The sequence below is a fragment of the Pogona vitticeps genome, chromosome 3 (assembly GCF_051106095.1).
Source record: "Pogona vitticeps strain Pit_001003342236 chromosome 3, PviZW2.1, whole genome shotgun sequence".
Lineage (NCBI taxonomy): Eukaryota > Metazoa > Chordata > Lepidosauria > Squamata > Agamidae > Pogona > Pogona vitticeps.
The window spans coordinates 115,090,986-115,107,590 of record NC_135785.1 but is presented as its reverse complement, the minus strand read 5'-3'; the positions used below and the strand labels follow the sequence as shown (position 1 = coordinate 115,107,590).

The 16,605-nt window shown below is 39.3% G+C and overlaps 1 protein-coding gene across 5 annotated transcripts in view; it reads right to left on the bottom strand.

The window, feature by feature from the left end:
* Nucleotides 1-16,605, bottom strand: part of NDST2 (N-deacetylase and N-sulfotransferase 2) — a 119,563-nt gene that overhangs the window by 94,638 nt on the left and 8,320 nt on the right. For 3 of the 5 annotated variants that reach the window (XM_072994960.2, XM_072994961.2, XM_078391114.1), the window contains exon 2: nt 10,038-10,120. The gene's annotated coding sequence lies outside the window, so the exon portion shown is untranslated. Of the gene's footprint in view, nt 1-419; nt 728-10,037; nt 10,121-12,659; nt 12,753-16,605 lie in introns of those variants that run through there. The other 2 variants (XM_078391115.1, XM_078391116.1) reach the window with 2 other exon arrangements.

Genomic DNA, 16,605 nt, shown 5'->3' with positions numbered 1-16,605 from the left:
CCCTTCATTAGAATGCAAATTGTAATACAGTTCTAGAGAATATGCTATGAATTCATTTCAAAGATCCATATCATGATCCCCAGATTACTGACTACTTATATTGATTTTAATTTCAACACAAGTGACAACGTAAGTAAGCAACATAGCCTAAATGTGCTAGAAGTACTGGCGATGGAATGACTTCAGCTACAATCTGACAGCATACTGCAAGAATTGAAAATTAAAATAAAGTAGTAATTTAGCATTCTTTGAAACAGTGATATTTCAAATACTAAATAATCAAGATGGTATTAGACACTCACCTCTAATAAAGGACAGTTAATTAACGCTGTTTAAGTCTAGCAACATTACTGTTAGCTGTATCCCAGACACAATGAAAGGCAGCAAAATGAATACAAAAAATAATTGTTTTTACTTACCTTTTCCTTTAACTATCTAAGACTGCATCACCTCCAAAAACAGAACCATGAGAATCGGGGGAAAGGCAGTGATATTGCAACATAATCTGGTGAATTTGGACAGTCAGAGGAGGCAGTAAACATACAAGTGAACATTCATGCTTTGGCTAGCTTGCTCACAGATGGGAAGCTTTGCAGTTAAGTCCCCAAGACCTTCTCACGCTGCTGATCTCTTCCACAAAACTGAAAGAGCATCTCAGCAGGACACTGCCAGCCTCTCTTTCAGACTCTTCTCACTGACAGCCATTCTCTGGCAAGTGAAATGTCAAGAACCAGGCAGGGGCGGTGTTTGGAAAAGAAGGGAGGTGGAGGGATAAGAGATTCTCACCATCCATCAACCTCAAAACCTATTCAGCACGCTGCTTGAATGGAGCCGGCATTTCATTCTCCATGGTAACCAGATGGGAGGAAGATGGGAAGAACGCAAAAGGAGGCATGTTAAGAGCTGGTCTGAGGGAAAATGGCATTAAGAAAAAGATGGGAGCATTCCAAATCTCAACCCAAACCTTCATTTTATAAGTAAAAGAAAGAAAGGTTTCTTTCAGTTTCCATCTTCCTTTTCCCCTGTACAGTATCTAAATCTCCAGGGATTCACGCAAAGCACTTTCCCTCTGAAATGCAGAAAACAAACTAATGTCTTACTCTAACTATGCCTAATGGAAAGTAAGCTGCTTCTTCCCCTAGCAAAATAGAAGCTGTCAACTGCTTCCAGCTCTCTTCAGGACCAGCATATGAACAGTGGTAGGGAGTATCTCACTGATATTTGGGTTTCTGTAACAACAGAGTAATATTTCTTTTAGGTCCTCCTATTTTTATCTTATTAATACAAATGTTACAAAATTACAAAGTATTTCAATCTTCAGTTACAAAAAAACACACATTAGAGCTGCAAAAACTCTACAAACACATACTGTTTAAACAGTACGTATGACAGAAATACTCTGATTAATATTTATTTATTTATTTATTTATTTGATTTATACCCCGCCCATCTGGCCTATAAGACCACTCTAGACGGCATTTAATATCTGCATATTAAATAGATTAGGAGTGGAAAGGCAGGATATAAATATTTAGTATCTATTTATAGATATAATATGCATGTATGCTATAATATACATACATGCTCTTTTCTAAACAAAATGTATTTATTTATAGATATGAAATATTTATATCTGGCCTTTCTTTTCAAGAGAACCCAAGATGACATTGCAATATTAAAACAATCAATATTAAAACTTAAAGAACCCCCCCCCAGCATTCTCATTTTAAGATTCTCCCCCATTTAATCTCGCCTGAAGAGATAAACATCCTAAACATAACCAGATAAACCCAGATAACTAACAAATATCAGCATCCTTGATTTTCCATAAGAGATAACCCGAAAAGGCTTAAAAAAACCAAACATGATTGATATCTGTTTGCTCCAGTCCATGTTCCCAACACATCCCTTACACCAAGTCAGAGTCTATTCACTCTCACAGGGGTTAGATACTATTCACAGCTCAACTGATTAAAGACTTCTCTGAAATTCCTATACCCCGTCACTCTGGGAACATTAGTCCCAGTAAGCCATCGTTATATCTCCAAAGAGATTTCCCTTTAGAAAACCTCACCCATTTTCTGGTAATAGTCTGGTGACTGCTCATCTCTGACAGTGTCTGTATATGACTATACTGTACAGTCTCTTTAACTTACTAGAAGAAAGCTGGGATTCCAACACCAGAACAATATCTTAAACAGCTATGTTGGCATAATAAATCATAGACAATACAGTATTCTCTGCTTGCAGAGGGAAAAGGATTACTACCTTGGCAAAAGCAGCAGGAACCTGTTGTAGGTCATGTTGAAGCTTTAAAGTAATTGAAACAGCTATCTGACAATACCGTTTCATACAGGGAAAAGTTAGTACCCTGCCAGGTTGTAAGTAACCAGCATTATCAACACTCTTGCCTTCTGTAGATCATGTTTTATTCACTGTAATTAACCAGAGTGAATTATTAATTTTGATATCCTCATATTGGCTTAACATAAAGAACGTGTTGTTGTTTAGTCGCTAAGTCGAGAAGGGACATCCAAAGGCTTCTCAGGTTTCCCTCGAGGTGGAGATGGAGACTTGGAGCTGAGAGATCCTGGTGCCAAAGACTGGGATCGAGATGCCTGCCCGGTTAATACAGGGCTATGCGGGGCATTGGCTATTCCAGCAATTGCTTGCACCAGCTGGCTAGCCGTTGGTGACCTCTCAACATCAACCGGAGCCTCCTGTTGAAGCGGTAAAGAGGCACCCATTTCCGACATCAAATCCCGGTCTCGGGAGGAGTCTTCAAGTATAGGTGAGGGCAGAGACATTGATATAGGAGGGACAACCAAGGTGATCTCCTTAGACTTCAATTTGGCTTTAACCGGCAATTTCTTCTGTTTCAGTTGCTGAGAAGCAGTGGAACAGAAGATGTTGAGGGAGCCGATGAAGTGGCAAGTGTTTTCTTAGTTGTAGATTTCTTTTTCGCTTTTTCTTTGGTCTTTTCTTTAGCAGATTAAAGAGGAGGTGAGGAAACTATAGTGACTTCTGAATGGACTGAAGAAGTAGATGGGACAGACTCCATATCCGATGGCTGTGAAGCAGATAATGTTTGCTTCCACAACGAATATTTAAGGCACTGCTGGCGAGCTTTGAGGGTGGCTTTGGTAAATTCTTTGCAGTGCTTGCAATGAGAAGTCAAATGTGTCTCTCCTAGAGAGAAGACACAGAGGGAATGTCCATCCTGAAAAGGCAATTTTCTTGAACAGGATGAGCAGAGTCTAAAGGGGCCTCTTTCTTTTTGGTGGCATAAGCTAATAGGAGCAGGAAACCGCAGAATAGAAACAGTCCAGTAGGCGCGTGGCACCTCAGCGGGCGGTAAATAGGCCCAATTATCCAATTTAGAGAGTACTTGCGGTATCACCAGAGGCAGAAGAGAAGTCAAAACGATCCGTAGTCAGGGCAACAGAGGTAAGGAGGTCGAAAAGCCAAGTCCAGTATCAAAAACACGAAGAAGAAACAATTTTTTAAAGCAGCTCTAACCGAGAGGTTCCAACTCCGCTGGCGGAAAAATGGAACTGGGGTTTGGCGGGCGGAGCATGCGCAATACAAGGCAACTCAAACATTGTTACTTTTCCCTACAGCTCTAGAAGATTCCGAGAGGCCAGCGCAGGCGCTGTCTTAACCCACTAGTGTGGATTCATAGAGACCACGTTGAAGAACTGACAATAAGCAGATCATAAAATGGTAATAAGTCACTTTCCATATATATAACTGCCCATATCAAAATTCTGCTCTTTAAAAAAAGACTGAAGAGCAGTACTAAAGCCATACATATACCTACAGGTGTTGGCCTGCCTGCAACTAGAGAAAAGGTGGAGAAAACAAAGAGATAATGGGATTAAATAACAGCTTTGTGCAAATGCTCTCTCAAAAGTGAGTTGATGAAGTATCCCAAATCTGTACACAGTAAATTTTCGGTGTGGGAGCACCCGAGAATGACATGGATGCAAACAATTTGCTAGAGCGGGACAGCACACAGCCTGAGAAAGACGCCCATCACAAGAAGGAGCTAGTATTTTAGTAAGTTGTGTCAGAAACCTTCCCAACACTTAATCATTCCTAAAGTAGTCACTGTTATGAACTGGGTTTTTAATAGATAGGTCTAAAAAGAAAATAAGGGTTATCAAGAGTAATATACAGCTACAATGTGTCTCCCTGGAAAGAAGCTTTCTTCCAAGGAGATCACTTGCTCCTGAGGAGGTTCTTCCTCCTAAGGTGTCTCTTTCTCTACAACAACACACACCGTTGAGGAGTCTTGAACAAAACTTTTACCACCTCGTCCTCTAACTTGACTTCCCAGCCACTATTAACTACAAGCTCAGGCTTTGGGATCTCTGAGTGTCCAGAATCTGCTTGGTCTGTAGTTTTCCAATATCAAGGATTTAGATTCTAGTTTGTCATTGCTAGAGGACTCTTCTGGTGGGGACATAACAGCAGTAGGGTGTATTTGAGAGCTCATTATTGGGGTTTGGGTCTAGCTGTGTATTTTTTCACTATTCTCAGAAACTCTTCAACTTCAAACGGCACAGATGTTCTGGGTTTGGTAACTTTTCTGAACATGGACATTCTGTAGAAGATACAAGGTAGACATAGGGAAGAATATGAAAACAATATATCAAAAACGAATATCCTTGATTAATCAGATATTCGTTGCTTTGTATTCTTGGAGTCCAGAGACCCCCACGAATATGAAGCAACAATATTTGTCCCTTTGTTCCCTATCTGCTTATGCCTCCAGGGATCAGCTGTTCTTGCCGGCCTAAGCAGAGAGGGCTTTTCCTTTCTAGCGGCTTGCTAAAGCCTGCCAGAAGGAAAACTCACCCCAGGACTGGGGAATGGCTTGGATCAGGCTTTCCCTCTCTTTCTATGCCCAGAGAGAAGGGGAAAGGCAGCAATGCAATCGTCTGGCTCGGCTGCCTTTGCAAAGGCAGTGGGGGTGGATGATGCCTTGTGTCAGCTTTCCCCCTTTCTATGCCTAGTGGGAGCACAGAGAGAGGGGAAAAGGCACCAAAGTGATTGCCCGGCTCGGCTGTCTTTGGAAATATTAGTATATAGATGTAATTAACCCTGGTATATCATTAAAGCTCTACATACTACATACTCTATTATTAAACTTTACTCAGAATAGCTGCAAATCAGAGAGGATGAAAGAAAAAATGGAGTAATTTATATAACTGTGTCTTGTTACTAGAAAATCATCGCCATTTCATGTCAGCTGCCCAAATTTAATGGGCATAATTGCCCATTTAGCCATATAGATTAGGTTTCTTTCTAACAGTTGAAACAATCATAGCTAGTTTTAGTCTTAAGTTTCCTGGAACTTTTGCAAACTGATTTTTGTGGGTGATTCTGACAAGAGTGACAATGTTTATCATATCTTATTTGATGCCTCTTTGATAGATTCTGCCTTTACATGATAACAAAAGAGCAACTGAACCTCCGTTATCTTCATATTTTATTTCAAAATCCAATTCACCATAAAATACCAGTAAATATGGCCATATTAAATTGATCCATGCTTTCTTCTTCCTGAAGTAATAAAGCCAATCAAAGGAAATATCAGGTTTTATTACTTTTTAATGTCGTATTTCCCTTATAGCCAGTTACATGTTCAGTTTGGTGTGCAATACTTTTGTGGCACCAGGTAAGAGAAATCCCATACATACTACATACTGTTCCCAAATATACATTTCTGGGATAATTCCAGCCAATAAAATAATTAAAGCCATACATGCCCTCCTTTTATTATGATTTTTAAATTTAAGCAATATAGTTTATGAAAATAGTACACAAAAGTATATATGTATCATGAGAGCTGGAAACTGTCTAGTAGATAAAATGGATGGAGGGATAAAACAAAAGTGACAACTGAAATTATCAACTTTACGGTAAATAATGTAATTACTACAACTTTAATGATTTTAATTTCAGAATTCAGCATTAAGATCTAACTATTTGAGCTTAGAAACAACGGCTGTACTTGTAATACTAATCCAAAATATATTCTAACCATGACTGGTTAAACTAGATAGGAACCAGCTTAGAAGTAATGGTTAGTTACACCATTCCTTGATGTTTTCCTCCTCAGTTATTCTCCTGGGGCAATGCCCTGCTAGTGTCCATTGTCACAGTGTGTCTTAGTTAAAGTTTCTCTCAAAAAATGTTCTGGGGTTTTTTTTGGCACTAATTTAGCACAATCTAGCGTCCCTACACCAAAACATTCAAAATGAGAGCAGAAGTCTCTAACAGAGCGTGGGAGTGGCATTACTATGCAAAATAGCAAATTTTGCTTGACACTCATTCCAACATAGCCAAATTTCTGGTAATGTATGAGAACAAAGAAGGTCCCATCTCTATAAGAATCTGAACCACAGGCACAGAAACAAGCCAAGGACAGATGGCAATTAATGATAAAGACAACCAATTAGAGTTGTACCTTAATCTGCTACACAAAGAATGGTCTCTCTGACAGCTCCAACAAACGAAGGATGAGTTAATGCTTCAGAAACACACATTCCATCCTGATAGCCTGAACAAAATGTTGCACCTGTTATGCAGTGCCTGCATCGTCAAAATTCAGGACTGTCCTGTCGGTACTGTCCCTGAAACTAAAATCTAGAATGGTCCATCACTAACTGCTAAACTCAATCTTCTCAGACTCAAATGAGTGGACTCTTGGAGAGAGCAACGTAGAAAGGAAAAAAAATTACTCCTACTATTCTAAACACTTCAAAGCATATTCTAGGCTGTCCTACGTGTTCAATTTTATAACTTCTGGCATTCACGAAAGGAATTCAGAAGCAGAATCATCATGTCCTCTGATTCTGCCTTAGTGAGCCAGTGCTACATCCTTCTAACAGTGTGCCAAACTCCTTCTCCTGGAAACTACAGTGGTGCCTCGCTTTGCGATTGCCCCGCATTACGACGAATCCACTTTATGACGATCTTTTTGCGATCGCAATTGCGATTGCAAAACGATGGTCTAAATGGGGGAATTTTGCTTTGCGATGATCTGTTCCCTGCTTCGGGTACCGATTCTTCGCAAAATGATGATTTTTAAACAGCTGATCGGCGGTTTCAAAATGGCTGCCGGGTAACTAACATGGCTCCCCACCGTGTTTAGGGACGGATTCCTCGCTGTACAGGCAGCGAAAATGGCTGCCGTATGGAGGATCTTTGCTGGACGGCAAGTTTCAAGCCCATTAGAACATACTGAAAGGTTTTCAATGTGTTTCAATGGGCTTTTTATTTTCGCTTTACGATGTTTGCGCTTAATGGCGATTTTCCTGGAACAGATTATCGTCATTAAGCGAGGCACCACTGTATTGATCTTGTAAACTGATGTAATAAGAATACTCTGAAATAGGTGTTTTAGCTTACAAGATTTTACTTTGCAAAATAACATAGAAAATATATTTTACTATTCAGGGAAAATATTTAAATGAGACAGAGAAGTTACAATAGGTCCAGAATGTGAAAATCAGGGTTTAGACTTAACAAATAAATATGAACAGGGTGACCTCTGCAAGATATTTACAAGCATAGAAACAAGTCAGGCATCTTTGTAATAAAAGGGTTAAATTTCATAGGGCTCTAGAAATTTTGCTCTGCAGTTCGGAAAAAAAATTAAATAGGCAAAAGCAGATACAGTGGTACCTCGCTAGACGACACCCTGCTATACAACAAAACAGCACGATGATGACTTTTTGCGATCGCTATAGCGATTCACAAAACAGTCATTCCTATGGGGGAATTCCTCTTGACGATGATTTGGTCCATGCTTCGCGGACCGTTTATTCGCAAGACGACGATTTTTTCCAATGATCATCGGCTTCCTAAAATGGCTGCCCCGTGTTTTCCGGACCCATGCTTCGCGGGGCAGCCATTTTAACAGCTGATCGACGCTCGCAAAATGGCTTCCCTATGGGCGATCTTCACTGGACGACCAGGTATTTTCCTCATTGGAACACATTAAACGGGTTTCAATGCATTCCAATGGGGAAAGGCTTTTCGCATGACAACGATTTCACTTAACAACGATTTTCCCGGAATTGATTATCGTCGTCATGCGGGGCACCACTGTATTAATACTGTATGACTGGAAATATGTGTTTTAAACTACAATTATGCCATTAGAAGAATTTTACAATAGTTGGCATGCTAATGAAGATTTGGATATCTACAAGTTCAGGCAGAGAGATCCATGTCAGAACAATACAAAATAGAAGTAATCTAATCACTAAATCTGTATAGTTTAAGTATTTTTGACATGTATCAACAATACTATAGAACTAATTATAAGAATTTAAACATTTATAGCTCTGTGTGTTTGTAAAAATACAATGCAAATTTTACAGAACAGTGTATGCTTTCTAAATCAACACTGGTAACGCAGGGTGCTAAATGACCATGATAAACTGGCTCCTAGATGTGATAATTATGAACTGTATTTAATCAAGGCATACATCTGTACAAAATATTAATTCTTATCTTGGAAAACAGAAGTCAATTCTCACATCTGACATTTTCCACTTCAACTGTTACTTGTGGTTTGCATTTGTGAACTAAGTTCTCAATCAGTACATGAATTCCTGTGTTTTGTGACAATTTAAGGTTATAAATGGGACACAACTATATACTCAGAAACTGAACTCCAGGTTCCTAAAAAACAGGGAGGGACTCTGTAACCTTCCAAATACCGAATTAAAACTCTCTTCAGTGGCATCATTCCACTGGCCAAATTCAAATAAAACTGGACAAATGAAGTTTTAGAGTACCTTGTCTGTTTTTGTTCAGCTTTTCTCTTTCTATAGCATAGGAGTGTTAAAGGTACAGCAACAACCCAAGTATGATTTCTCAATTCACACATCACATCAAACCACAGAGTGGCACCTGACACAACAGAAATGATGGTTTGTAAACTCATTTCAAACTATAATTTCTGCTTCCGGCCATGGTTTGATACAATGTCTGAACTAAATTAGTAGAAAGGGATAATAATATGATAACTGAAGTATATGGAACACAATATACTTACAATATATTATACAATCTTTTGAATTTTCTCGTTGTTTGACCTTTTCCCTCAGTTTTCATCCTAATTTTCATGATTATTACAGGTTTTTATAGAAATGTATTGCTCAAAATCTAATTATATTTCTGACTAAAATAACAGTAGAGTTTATTCTCTTCACCTTGTAATTAGATACTTTCTACTTGCAAGGGCAGGTTAGTTGGACCTAGTAATAGAATGGAAAAGTGCTCCAAAAGTTAATGCCCTGGGGCTAAATGTTCACTAGTGTTCTCAGCTGCCACTTTTACAATTGATATTGGCTGAAATCCTTTTCATAGCATAAGCTGAAGTGTAACTTTCTGTCTGTTCCTCTCGGGTAAACAAACCACCGCTGGTTTAATTCATGGCAGCACATACAAACTGGCTGGGAGCATGTGCACACTGGCTTGATGTTTGCATGTGCACGCCCCTGAGAAATATGGGAGCAACAGTTTGTTTACCAGGGAAGAATGGATGGAAAGCTATACCCAGGTTTATGCTATGAACAGGATTTCAGTAATTATTAATGAAGTGTAGCTATTTTTATTCATATCAGGACAAAGCAATATCTACGGCCTGAAACAAAATAATATCTTTCCATGGGAACAGTTGAACATTTCTTTCAGATTCTGTTCTCTGTGTTAATCCTACTGTGGCCTTCCTGGTTTGTTGAACTACAATTCCCATAATTCCTTAAGCACTGGTCATAATGGCTTGATTAATGAGAGCTGTAACAAATATCAGGAGGGCTGTAAGATCACAATCCCTGCTTCAGAAAGACCTCACATATTACAGTGCATTGACAAGTGATACAGCTTTTGAGGAGCTCACAGTTCATATTCATAGACAAACATGTTTTAGGTGTGAAGTACCGAGTGATAACAAATTCCCTCACCAAAGGCAGTGTAAATATATTGCAAAGAAATTGCAGGGTCTGAGTACTTACCTTTCCAACAACACTTCTGTTCTGTGGCCAGCACAGAACTAATATTTCAATTTGTGAGGCAAGAGCAAGTGATCTCCTTCCAACTAAAGAGAGAAGAAAGAAAGACTTGGATTAAACATTTATAAGACAAAAGAATCAAATCCCAAAATGTGCTTCCTTTCATACAAAAGCTTTAATGCTGTTACTGCTAAGCTCAGAGAACTCTAGTCTTAACAATACAAGTGCCTTGTAATCTGCCAATACGTTTCTGAGCAAAACGGTCCTTTTATATTTAAATGCTTGTACACCATGAAACATGGATATCCTGAAATCCTACTGCACCGAATTTTCCCAATTCCCCCAAAGAATTGTGATATTTATGTGGCACTAATATATACCATTTAAAAAACAAATAAACAGGCCTCTGATTAAAGCAGTTTACAATAGTTTTTTATAATTTAATAATTAATTTATAGAGATTTTTATTTACAGAGATTTTAATTTATAGATATTTCTGGAAAAGTAACACATATTCTATGTAACATCAAAGAAAATATACGTTGTTTCATAACACATACAGTGGTGCCTCACTTGACGACGATAATCCGTTCCAGGAAAATCGCTGTTAAGCGAAAACATCGTAAAGCGAAAATAAAACCCCACTGAAACGCATTGAAACCCGTTCAATGCGTTCCAATGGGGTAAAAACTCACCGTCCAGCGAAGATCCTCCATATGGTAGCCATTTTCACTGCCTGTATTGCGAGGAATCCGTCCCTAAACACAGCGGGGAGCCATTTTAATCACCTGGTGGTGATTTTGAAACCGCCGATCAGCTGTTCAAAAAATGTCGTTTTGCGAAGAATCGGTTCCCGAAACAGGGAACCGATCACCACAAAGCGAAATTCCCCCATTCAGACCATCGTTTTGCGATCGCAATTGCGATCACAAAATATCGTCGTTAAGCGGTTTTGTCGTAATGCGGGGCAATTGTAAAGCAAGGCACCACTGTATAACCATAATGGCTGGTTCATAATCAGGCAGTGGAAAGTTATGCAGGCATAACTTTGTCAGGCATTATGCCAAGGCAAGGCAGACTACACAATTTGACTGTGCAATGCACTAGCAGAAGTGCTTCTTGGACAGCACTTCCACCTAGGCCAATTAAAGGGAACATATAACTCCTCTCCACTAACAGCTTTAGTGGCTGCCAGTTTGTTTCCAGACACAATTCAAAGTGATGGTTATGGCCTTTAAAGCCATATACATCTTAGGTTCAGGTTATCTTAAAGACCATATCTTTCTATATAAGCCAGCCTTCACTGCTGGAGATGCCTTTCTCACAGTTCTTCCACCTTCAGAGAACTGTCTGGATAGGGACTCAAAAGTGGTCCTTTTCAGCAGCTACGGCCAGCTTCTCTCAAGAGAGGCAAGGTTTGCCCTCTCCCTGCTCTCTTTCTGGTGGCAGGAAAATACTCCAGCTATTGTCCTGGTTTTCATTGTTTTAAGATAATATTTTCATGTTTATTCAATTTTACAAAGATGATCAGGGAATTGGAGAGCAAGCCCAATGAGGAAAGACTGAGAGAACTGTGTATATTTAGCCTTGAGAAAAGAAGATTAGGGGGAGATATAATAGCACTCTTCAAATACTTGAAAGGTTGTCATTTGAGATGGGGGTATTCGTATACGAATATCCCTGCACAGGTGGTGTTAATGAGGGTCCAGCTATATGGGGCCAGACAGTCTATTCACTGATCCACCGTGGACGGGGACAGCGCGATTCTACGAATGGCTCTGCAGCGCACGATCTGCTTGCCACTCTTCGATCTTGCAGCAAAGCTTGTTCTCCCGCCTCCTGCCAGGAGTGGCGAGCAGATCACATGCTGCAGAGCCATTCATAGAATCATGCCATCTGCGTCCATGGCGGATCGGTGAATGGACCGTCTAGCCCCATGGGGCTGGACTCTCGTTAACACCACCTGTGCGGGGATATTCATATTTGTATACAAATACCCCTATCTCTAGTTGTCACAGACAACAGGAACAGGATCTGTTCTCAATTATTCCAGAGTGAAGGACACATGATAAAGGAAGTTACAGGAAGCCGGATTTTAATTCAATATCAGGAAAAATGTCCTAAGTGTACTACAATGGAACCAATTACCTCGGGAAGTGATGAGCTCTCCAACACTGGCGGCATTCAAGAGAAAGTTAGACAGCTACTGTATCTATCAGATATACTTTAACTTGGATTCCTGCACTGAGCTGAGGGTTGCCCTATAGGCATTATTCAATGGTTCTATCTGCAGTCACTACAAAATGGGGGGGGGCATGCAACCCTCATTTGCCACATCAATTAAAAAAATGATAGAAAAGAACACGCTATAAAGATAAACAAAAACTCCGCCTGTGACAAGTGCAGTGAAAAAAAGCAAAGCCTCTGACCAACAGAATGCTCAATGATGCAACTCAAAAAAATTCAGAGTAAAAATTAATCAAGAATGGGAGATGTACATACCCATTTGCACTTTTTATTCATTACAGGTTAGTATAAAGACCTTGTGACACAGGGTGAGATCTCAACATTCTAAAGAATGAAAGAATTAATAATAAATCTGACTTCTTAAAAATAATTTCTTACTCTTTAGACTCTGAGACTTCAATTACAGAAGGGAGTGTCTTCAGAGACAGATGTGTAGAATGAAAATCATCTTAGCCAAGAGCAGTGTTCTTCTGAAAGTAACAGAAACTGCTAATGAGAAACTGCTTCAGAAACAGTGAAAGATTTATGACAAAACTTACTGCAAACATACTGCTTCTTAAAAACAATAATTTGTTTCCATACAAACTGGGGCCAAATTGAGAGGGGGGGGACTTCATACCACAGATCTATAACAGTACAGGACTACTATCTAGCAAAGGACTATTTTCTTCAAGAAAAGCAAAGATGTGTGACAAGTAATTTCATCTTGACATGTGGAACGTTTCAATCAAGTTACAGCTTTTACAAAACACAGCACAATGTGCCCTACTTATTACATGTTCAACATATTCAACTCCCTAACTTAGAGCAGTACGGCAGTGGACCCATTCACCTCGGGAGTTGGTGAGTATTCCAATATTGGAGTTATTCAAGAAAAAGTTAGATAATCACCTGGCAGATATGCTTTGACTGTATTCCTGCACTGAGCAGGGGGTTGGACTTAATGGCCTTGTAAGCCCCTTCCAACCTCACTTTTCTATGATTCTATGATATTGTGGGATTTCTGAAATAAAACACATTTTTTTCTAGCTTGTGAGCATCCAGAGTATCGTGGTTTTTTATCCCACATACATTCACACAACAAGCATTTCAATAAACACAACATGGCTAAGAAAAAGAACAGTGAGTTTGTAGTTCAATGGCACCTAACCCACTGGGTGTACATTTGGGCATGTAATACAAAAGATGTTTGTCCACATACACTTTCTGTGGTCATGTGGCCGGCATGACTAGACGTGGAATGCCATTACATTCCCACCGAGGAGGTACTTATTCATCTACTTGCATTTGCATGCTTTCTAAGTGCCAGATTGGCAGGAGCTGGGACAAGCAATGGAAGCTCATCCTGTTGAGCAGATCTGAACTGCCGACCTTCCACTTAGCAAGCTCAGTAGCTCAGCAGTTTAACCTGCAGCGCCACCCGTGTCCCTCTTTGAAAATCTTGGCAAACTAAGTGAGCAGGTAACAAAATGGTAAAAGTTGTCCAATGTATGCAACTGTAAGGTGGTACATGTTACAGCATAAATACAGAATGCAATACATTGAAGCAAATTTATTGCTAAACTAATAAATTGAATTTGTTAAAAAAAATTACACCAAGGTAGTCAGAAAAAAGGTCTCTTAACTGACCAGAAAAGAGACCTTGTAGTTCTCTACTTCCAATGTTAAGAGTTCCGTGAAAAAATCTTATGTATGGCATTTGTGAAAAAGATGAATTACATGCTAGCGATCATTAGGAAAAGTATTGAAAATAAGACTGCCAGTACCAATGCAAATTGATAGTACGTCACATTTGGAATATTATGGTTACCACGGTACAAAAAGCCTATACAGTGGTGTCTCGCAAGATGATTTTAATTCGTTCTGCGAAAATTGTCGTCTTGTGAAAAAAAATAGTCTTGTGAGGTTCCCTATGCATCGGTCTCAAAAAAAAGTCTTGCGAAGCATCAGTCTAAAATAAAACATCTTACAAAGCACGGTCATAGAAAAAAAGGCTTGCGAGGCACCATAGTGATCGCAAAAATGAATCGTCTTGTGGGTTTTTCGTCCCACGAGGCAAACGTCTAGCGAGGCACCGCTGTACTATAAATGGGGAAAAATACAGAAAAGAACACCCAAAGAACATATACAAATCTGTTTTTTTTCCACCTTAAAAAAACAGGGACTCTACTGTGGAATCAGGATTGAAGCACCAATTTACAAAAAACATTAGACTAAAGCTAAAAATGCAGTGGTTCTTCCCCCCGTCATGAAAATTATGTACAAAAGCTATATACAAAGTTTCCTGAACCCTAAAATAGTAATAAGAAAGAGATAACCTCATGACAGTCTGACTTCAAGAAGAAAATGAGAACTGTGACTGTACTCCTACCATCTCACTACAAGCATCAGAAACGACTGTTTTAAATCACCCAGCCTCTGAAAACTACAAACCACAGTTAAAAAAAACTTTAAAAAAGAAACAGAACTTCAAAAATCTACCTCAATTTTTAAAAAACAAAACAGTTAAATGTCCAGCAAAAGCCTCATCACTACTTTGCTACTTAGACGTTGTTGCTGTGCTTAGAATCTAGCCACAGTGTTATGGCTTTCTTGCAATTTTTTAAGCATACGAGAAGCATCTAAAAGGAACAAGAATTCGTGCTATACTCCATCCTAAAGGAATATTGAAAATGTGTATTTAAGAATTTCACAAACCAGATGCACATGGTCTGGAGCACTGAACTTTTGGAAAACTCCTCCCTCATTTTAGAAACTAGCCTTAAAACACTACAGTACAAAATCTTCCAAGGCTTGTAGTGTACAATATGCTACATAGAAATTAAATGTTTTTGCCCATGTACGATTTGCCCCCTCTGTCTCATGAGCCTTGAAGGCACAGCAGGTAATATAGTTCACTACAGTTAAATTTTAACTAATTTAAATAAAGTTTCTATAAACACGAACAATTCACTAAAAATTCTTCTCTTGCCTTTAATCCATAAACAAAGTAGTAGCTGACATGGAGGGACTCTTTCCTGGCCCCTGGACTGAGCAAGATGAAATCCTAAGCAGTGATCTTTGTCACTGATGACCACTTGGTTTCCTATTTGCAGGAGTCTGTAATTATACGAAGTGGCCAGCAAAGGAAGCTTTGCGACAGTGCCACCATTGATTGCTGTTGCTATGGAAGTAAGCAAGCCCTTACTTCTTCCCCAGCTGATAAAGCTACTGTAAATGAATAAAAAAAAGTATGCTACTACCTACACCATCAAACAAGAAGCAATCGGTTAACAACATTGAGCAATTAACCAACTAGTATGCAAACACAGACTACAAGCACAGTCTGCCCTGTGATATATAATCTGGAACAGTGAGTACAAGATCACTTGCACAAATCGAATGACACCACTGCATACAGATCAGAGTCTAGACAGACAACACTGATAGTTAATTGAAGAGAGAGTCCTTCCAAATAGATTTAAGAAAAGGAAACAACTTCTACAGAAGCAGGTTGCATTTCTAGGAAGTCCATGACAAGTAAACAACTATAGCCCACCAGAGCTACACTGACCCATCATCATAATCTCCTTCTTATCTGACTATCAGCTCTCAGACAGTCTTTGGATGAATTCCAATAGTAAGTCATAACTAGAGTAGGCTCCATGAATCAGTGGGAATTTGCTGAGATAACTTCTCCTTAAGTTCCACTGATTCAGGTGCCTACTATAGTTGCAACACACTACTGTATTTTTAGCCAATTATGTCATTCAAAACCCATGCAATTCATTTCTTAGATGTATCAGGCTGTATCAGATGACCAGGAAGCAAGATGGCGCCGGTAGCGGGCGGTTAGCGTTTTCCTCCGCCGCGCCGGCTTGCCTCTTGCAATCTTTATCACCCTTCTTTTCTTTTTCTCTTCGCTTTCACTTTTTTCTTTCTTTCTTCCCTCTCCTCCAGAGCAGTAAAGCACCATGCTTTTCATCCTGATTTTTGCAAAGTAAAAAACTAAGCAAAGACACGGTTTGCACATGCATGAAGGCACCTCCAGGAAGAACTGAGGATCAACATGTGGAGCCCTGCAGTAATGAATTCATCCTTTATGTCATGAACACTCCTACGTTTCGGATTTACTCTGGCAGCATGAAGTTAGGTTATTTAAATAATGTTATATCTATCTAAATGCAGGTGATATTACTCAGTTACTTCTGACAAGGCCATTAGAAGCATCTGGGATTGCTATGTACTTTTGGCAAGAGAAGTACACAAAGGTGTTTTTTCTGTTAGATTCATTGTATCAGGGCTGCAAAATGGAGACTCCTCAGAGTTTTTCTCCTCATAAACA